Here is an 8,022-nt window from a genome sequence, read left to right on the forward strand (position 1 = left end):
CAACCAGCTGGCTGCATGTGTATAAACCTGTAAGTATGCCAACAGCAGCACAGGGAGGAAAGCACATTGAATGGGAAGCTGGTTAGACAGGCTTTTGGCACCCTGAGCCAGTGCCTTGTGTAACTCATGCCTTAAGCCAGCCCTGGCCACGTGTTGCATGGGCAAAGAAGCTCCTGGTCTGGCGGCAATTGCAGCAGCAAAAGAATACCTTTTATTTATTTTTATTTAAAGGACCTAAAAAATCCCAGGTGCTAGAAGAAACTTTCTGGTCACCATGGCAACCTAGCACCTGAGATTTGTCAACCCCTGGCTTAATTGTAAATGAATAATTTGAAATTCGAAGTGAAATACAGAACCCCACTTTCTGTTAAGTTCTACAGCTGGCGTTTAACTTCCAGTCATTGTGCCAGTTCAATATTGGATTTTGTGATTTTATTTTAACATTGCATGGGCAAAATGTTTAACTGTCAGCTTTGTACAGTTGCTGTTTATGCTGACAGTGTATGAGATAAACTGTATTTAGTACTAAAACTTGTCACTTAGGACTAAAAAAATAAGAAAAACAGAAAATGAAAACTCATTGGAACTCCGTTTTACTCCTGTTTCTTTAAAGCTATGAAAACAGTATTGGAAAAGGACCTTTTCAATAATATTTTTCTGTTTTTATTTTATGCACTAATATGTTGAAATTATTTTTCAGTTTTTGTTTTTCTGTAACTATTGGAGAGAACTAAATAATTTGAAAGGGATTTTAATAAGTGCCACATTGCTATCCTTATATATACAGACCTGCCAAAAAGACTCCCATTTCTGCTGGTCACCTGCATGCCTGCAGGGAGCCAGGATCTCCTGCTAGGCAGCTTCCCCTTCCAGTGGCAGCAGGAGATGCCTTAATAAAACATCATCTCCTGCTACTGCAGGACCAGTCTTGCAAAAAGAGCTGTGGGACTTGTACCCTCAGCAGCAGAAGAGAGCATTTTATTAAGGTGGCTCCTGCTGCCACTGGAAGGGGAAGCGACTGCTGGTGCCACAGACCGCCATCGGGGTGTGCTGGGGCAGAGCTGTGGGTAGGCTTGGGAATTTCCATAAATCTTCTGTTGAAAAAACTGACCTCCTTGGAAGCGCTGTATTCAAGACCAGATTAAGGCTAATTGATGACCTAAGCACAGCCCAACAGTGGGGCCCCTTGGCCCTTCCATTTCTTAACTGACAAGACATTAAAACTCAATAAATACTGAGAAATATCATTATTGTATTAAACAAAACATTCAAATTAATAGTCCTGCTGTGGTTCTCCAGACCAGCGGGGAGTGGAGGAGTGTAGGCACTGGACTGGCTGCCTTCAGGCTCGAGTGATGTTCAAGAGAGTGGTCTTACCATCTTCAAAGCAGCGGTCCTGCCAAGGTTCTCCAGACCAGTGGGGATTCCAGTGGAGGTGTTCAGGATTTAGACTGGCCACCTGCAGGCTCAAGTGATGTTCGAGAGAGGGGCCTTACCATATTCAGAGCTGCAGTCCTGCAGTGGGGCATGGCCATGGGAGCATGGCCGTAGGTGTGTGCCCAAATGGGCAGGTCCTGCCCCTTTGGAGCCCCTTCGGAACTACTGAGGAGCATAGCACTCTGCTCCACTCCTAATGGGAAAGTGAAAAGGTGGAGAGAAGAAGAAGTTACCATTGCCAGTGGTGGAAAAGGGATCTATGGACCTGCACATACAAATGGCATCAATAACTGCCACAACTGCTGCCATAGTAACATGGAGGGGCATAATCGAACGCGAACGCCTATCTCCATGGGCGTCTATGTCCGAAAATGGGTATGTGAAGAGGCGGGACAGACCGTATTTTCGAAAAAATGGACGTTTTTCAGCTGGACGTTTGTTTTTTATAGCGATAATGGAAACTAAAAACGCCCAGCTCAAAAACGTCCTAATCCGAGCCATTTGGTCGTGGGAGGGGCCACGATTCGTAGTACACTCGCCCCCCTGACATGCCAGGATACCAACTGGGCACCCTAGAGGTCAGTGCGGTGGACTTCAGACAACGCTCCCACATGCATAGCTCCCTTACCATGGGTGCTGAGCACCCAATCCCCCTCCCCCAAAACCCTCTACCTACAAATGTACAACACTACCATAGCTCTTAGGGGTGAAGGGGGCACCTACATGTGGGTACAGTGGGTTTTGGAGACCTCCCATTTACCAGCACAAGTGTTACAGGTAGGGTAGGATAGAACACATTCTGCTGTCATGGAGGTGGGTACAGCATTTGAGGCTGGCATAGAGGCTGGAAAAAAGTTTTTAAAGTGGGGGTTTTTTGGTGGGAGGGGGTTCGTGACCACTGGGGGAGTCCAGGGAGGTGATCCCCGATTCCCTCCAGTGGTCATCTGGTCAGTTGGGACACTTTTTTGGGACTTGTTCGTGAAAAAAAGGGTCCACAAAAAGTGACCCAAAATCGCGGTAAAAACGCCTTTTTTTTCGATTATCAGCCCATCTCTCCTGGGCCGATAACCACACCCCAGTTCCGCCTTCACTATGCCTCTGACACGCCCCCGTCAACTTTACCCATTTCCACGATGGATTGCAATTGGAAACGCCCAAAATCGGCTTTCGATTATACAGATTTGGGCACCCACGGGAGAAAGACGCCCATCTCCCGATTTGGGTCGCAATATAGGCGTTTTTCTCTTTCGATTATAAGCAGGATAGTAACATTGCAAATGATGGCAGATAAAGACCTGTATGGTCCATCCAGTCTGCCAACAAGATAAACTCATTTTACATAGTCTATGGAATGCAATACTTTATATGTATACCGGAGTTTGATTTGTCCTTTCCATTCTCAGGGCATAGACCATAGAAGTCTGCCCAGCACTGCTCTTGTACTAAAAATACTGAAGCCAACATCGAAGCCTCCTAAAATTTACACTCCAGCCCATCCATATCTTTTCAGTCACAATCAGGGCACAGATTGTAGAAGTCTGCCCAGCACTGTTTTTGCTTCCCAATTACCGGTGTTGCCACCCAATCTCTGCTAAGATTCCATGGATCCATTCCTTCTAAACAGGATTCCTTTGTGTTTATCCCAGGCAAGTTTGAATTCCATTACCATTTTCATCTCCACCACCTCCAGCGGGAGGGCATTCCATGTATCCACCACCCTTTCCGTGAAAAATACTTCCTCACATTACTCCTGAGTCTGTCCCCCTTCAACCTCAATTCATGTCCTCTAGTTCTACTGCCTTCCCTTCTCCGGAAAAGGTTTATTTGCGAATTACCTTTCAAATATTTTTACGTCTGTATCATGTCACCACTGTTTCTCCTTTCCTCCAAGGTATACATGTTCAGGTCGGCAAGTCACTCCTCATACGGTTTGCAATGCAAATCCCATACTATTTTTGTAGCTTTTCTTTGCACCACTTCAAGTCTTTTTACATCTTTAGCAAGATACGGCCTCCAAAACTGAACACAATACTCCAAGTGGGACCTTTTGCCAGTGTGAATACTCCTTCCTCTGCCAAAATTTCTCTGTCTCCTGTGGGTCCTACCTGTCTCCCACAACCTGTCCTTATATCAAAGTTGATTGGTAATGTGAGCACCTTAGCTCATTCTGATCCTTCTTTAATAGATGTACTAAAGAGATTCCTGGACCTTCGGTTAAAGTAAAAGGTGACTCTTGTTCCTCTTTTAGCCTGCTCTTTCACTGACTCAATGGCTTCTGCTATGAATCAAGATGTTTCTTTAAAGGATGTATACGAAGTACTGTTTAAGTATCCTTTGGGGAATTTCAGCAGGTGGTAGCTAATGCAGAAAAGAGCTGATAAACTATAGCTGTAGCCCAGTGGTTCCTAGACCTGGCCTCCACTGCATACAAATCTTTCTCGTGGATATCCTGAAAACCTAACTGATTGGTGCATCCAGGACCAGATTGAGTTCCAAATTGAATGGACTCTAGGTCCTTTGAAAAATCTGATTTCTTGTTAGAACAAACATATTAGGGCAAATGGAAAACAAAAAGGTATCTCTTGCAACTTTTTACCTCATTTAAAAAAAATCTTTTCTAATTTAACACAAAGGCATTAATTTATCCAAAATTGTGACAAAAATTTTCTGAAAGAAATTATTCAACCTCTATCACATCCTGGCGGTAATTTTATAGTATTTTTCATGTGTGTGTGGCCATATATACACGTAAAAGACCTTTTACAAAATATTGACTGGCTTCAATGTGCACAATTTGTATAAAAGGTGTGTACTTTTGCTGGCAGAAAGCACAAGCAGCTGCGCTATCCACCACTACATGTTATGTGGGCAGTGGCTCAGTATTACCAAAATAAAAATAAATAATAATAATAATAATCAAATTTGAATGCTACAGCAGCACACATTTCCCACATTTCCCATTTCCTCTCCCGATCCCCCCACATCACTTGCCCCCCCTTCTGATTCCTCTAGCCACATAAGCCTCCTTTCCAAAATTCTCCCCCCCCCCACACACACACAAACACACACACACTTCACTACCCTGACTCCCACGGCAACATAGTTCCACCCTTCTGACATCCAGGCCCCACCCATGAGATCCAAATCCTATTCCCAATCCCTAACCTCCCTTCACCCTCCAACCTCCTCTCCCCAGGATTTACCTGGGGATATTGCAATAGTGGTTTAGGGCTTCCGAGCAGCAGTAGTTCCCTTCCACTGCTTCCTGGGTCAGCATCGACCTCTAAAATGTCATCTCTATGAAACTACTGCTAGGTGGCAGAGGCACTATTTTGGAGGACAGTGCCAACCTGAGCTGCAGCAGAAGGGGGACTCTGCTGCTGGAAATCCTGAGCCAACATTGCTTGACTCTTGGGTGAGTCCTGGGAGGAGAGGGAGGGGATTGGGGTGTAAGATTTGGATCTTGGAGGTGGGATCTGGACATCAGAGGGTAGAATTCTGTTGCCTGGAGGGAGGGGTGTTGAAATGAAGCTAGTGATGTGGGGGAGGGAGGAGCAGGAGAGGATGATTATGTTGCCAGGGTAGCCAGGATGGGGGCTAATGATGTGTGTGTGTGGGGGGGGGAGATTGGACATTGGGAGGGGTGGTTAGGGAGAGGAGATTGGGAGAGTGAGGGATTGGAAAATGGGAGGTGGGATCTTGAAAGAAAGTAAGAGATATGGAGGATGTGTGTCACTGTGGCACTTGACAGGTGAGCACACACACTGCTGCACTCACTGCCTCCTCTTGAAGTGATGGTAATTGAGACGTGTGGTTATTACTTGAGTGTTAACTGTCAGGGAAAACCATCCTAATCCTGCCCACTTCAGTATTAAGCAGTTAGCTTGTCACTTTTACCATATGGTCTGGCTTATCAAACCTGCCTCAATCTAAAGGAGACATACACTGAAAGCCTGCTTTTGGGCCCCCTCCTCGGTTTCTGCCCTGGGCCCCTGAACATCTAACACCAGCCCTGTCAGTAGCAGTGTGTCCCCTGTAATTGTGACCAGAATTAACATACGCTAATGAACAATGATGCTTGGGTACTAGAGAGGACATGCTGGGCACATCCCCCCCCCCCCCCCCCCCCCCCCACCTGTGTTGCCACAATGCCTTTGCACCTAACACTTTGTGTTAAGTTTTGTTTTTTAAGACATGCAAAACTTAACACACTTTAGTTAAAAAAAAAAAAAAAAAACCTACACACACTAGCCCCCAAATTCTATAACAGGTGCTAAAAATTGCATGTGCACACACCCAATTTGCACATGCAATTTAATTTAATACGAGCCAATGAGCGCCAATAATTGGGCCCCATCAATTATTGGTGCTAATTGGCATCAATTTAAATGTACACATGCACTTTTATGTGCCTGGATCTGCATGGCTCCCAAAAGGAGGAGAGGTCATGGGAGGGTCAGGGGCGGATCAGGGGCACTCCCACAATTTATGCACGCTGTTATAGAATAAGGGGGATCCGCACCTAATCTAGGCACAATGATTTACACCAGAGTTCAGTTGGTATAAATCAGGTAGTGGCGGATCTCGACAATAAGCACTATTCTATAAATGGTGTCTAACTTTGAGCACCATTTATAGACCAGCTCTAAGTGCTATTTTTTTTCAGTGCAATTTATAGAATTTGGTCCTAGGTGTCTTTATAAAATAGCACCACGGGAGGCACCTCTTAACCTAGGTGCCGTGTTACAGAGTGGTGTTCTCTGTGTAAAATTAATGTAATATTTCAAGAAAACCATGCAAGAAACCCCTGATATTTGGTTTTGCACTCACTTCTACTCTGTCTCACAAAACAGTTTATCAAGTGTATATGTATAAGCCTTTTCAGATATTTGGCTGTTTCCATGACATCAACATCTGGAACTGGTTGAAGGAAGTGCAATCAGCATTCTCTAATTGGCTCAATTTAAGGGAAAGAAGCCAAAAATTCTTGTCGTACTTCAGGCGCCACACACTCTTATTTGAATGGCTTCAAAGACATGTTTATCAACTCCCAAGGACTCAGTTGGGAAAATGGATAATGAAATCAAAACAAATAGATATCTGACTGGTAAAACACTTTTGTGTTTATAGTGAACTTGCAAAATCTGGGGAGACTGATGTAATTCTCTTTGTACAGTTTATGCTGTGCTTACTCCCATATTACTAATTCTGTACATCAAGGAGAAATAGCTCTAGTACAAACATTTTAACTTTTTGCAGCTCTGAAGCCTTAGTACCCACTGTAGGCTTGGAATTACATGCCATCTTTAACTGCACAATACAAATAATGTTATCTAAAGAGAGTGGAGGCTTCTTGTTAGAGCACCATACTGAATGTGGTTTACATTTTATTGAGGATGTGACCTGTCTTTATTTATTTATTTATTTATTTATTTATAGTACATTTCTACCCCACATTTTCCCACGCATGCAGGCACAATGTGGCTAACAAGGGATAAGTAAAAATGACAATACAATAAGAGAAATGGTAAGAGACAAAAATTAGGCAGGAAGGAGAAGGGGGCATAACAGTTTCAGGGGTAAGTAAGTGGGACTATTGATCGGTAAGAGTGTGAGGGGAGAAGACCAGTCCACATAGGTGGGTTTTCATAAACCTCTTGAACAGTTGGTGATCCATTTGCAGTTTTAAGTATTTCGGCAAGACATTCCAAGAGGCACAGGAGTATTGGAAAGACGAAGTGAAGATCTTTTTGTATTTGACGCCTCTGCAATTTGGGAAGTGCAGGTTGAGATACGACCTCAAGGTGGCTACTGCATTTCTGGATGGGAGGTCAATAAGGTGAAGCGTATATTCCGGAGCTTGCCCATAAATGATTTTATAAGGTAGTGAGCAAATTTTGAAAGAAATACGTTCCCTCACATACAACCAGTGGAGAAGGAAACGCAGAGGTTGAGCATGCTCAAAACGTGATTTTCCCAGGATTAGTCTCGCCGCTGTGTTTTGTGCAGTCTGTAATTTTTTCAAAAGATATTCATGGCAACCTGCATAAATCCCGCTGCAGTAATCTAGGTGAGATAGCACCAACCAATGAACAAGGGAGCGAAACAGTTCTCTAGTTAGGCAATATCTAACCTGCCGAAGCCTCCACATTGCATTAAACATTCTCTTAGTGACAACTCGTACCTGATCACCCAGATGCAAATGCTTATCCAAGGTCAACCCAAGGAGCTTTAGACTACTAGAAAGAGGGAGAACGTAGTCATTTTTAATGAAGGTATCTGTAGGGACTGAGCAGTCTTATATACCTTAAACACGTTGGATATGCTGTGGGAATATATGCAAATGTAGTATCTAGAAAGGATCAGGCATATTTGGAGAGAAAAATGGCTTATCATTAGTATGTTGACTTAACCTTTTGCTAGAAGTCATTACAAAATACTTTTTCAAAAGTAGCTTTTCCAGAATTAGGGCCCTGTTTACTAAGGTACGTTCGCGTTTTTGATGCGCCTACAATTAGCATGCGTGTTAACTGTGTAGGCACCTATAGGGATATTGTAGGCGCAAATTCGTCTATAACGTGACTT

At 43.8% G+C, this 8,022-nt stretch overlaps 1 long non-coding RNA gene across 1 annotated transcript; it reads left to right on the plus strand.

The window, feature by feature from the left end:
* The first annotated feature begins 2,811 nt into the window (after window positions 1-2,811).
* LOC115467180 lies at window positions 2,812-7,565 on the plus strand. Its single transcript, XR_003941656.1, has 3 exons — window positions 2,812-2,973; window positions 7,062-7,065; window positions 7,555-7,565. It is a non-coding gene; the product is annotated as an uncharacterized LOC115467180 (long non-coding RNA).
* The last annotated feature ends 457 nt before the right edge of the window (window positions 7,566-8,022 follow it).

Source organism: Microcaecilia unicolor, chromosome 3 (assembly GCF_901765095.1).
Source record: "Microcaecilia unicolor chromosome 3, aMicUni1.1, whole genome shotgun sequence".
In the NCBI taxonomy this organism is placed as follows: Eukaryota; Metazoa; Chordata; class Amphibia; order Gymnophiona; family Siphonopidae; genus Microcaecilia; species Microcaecilia unicolor.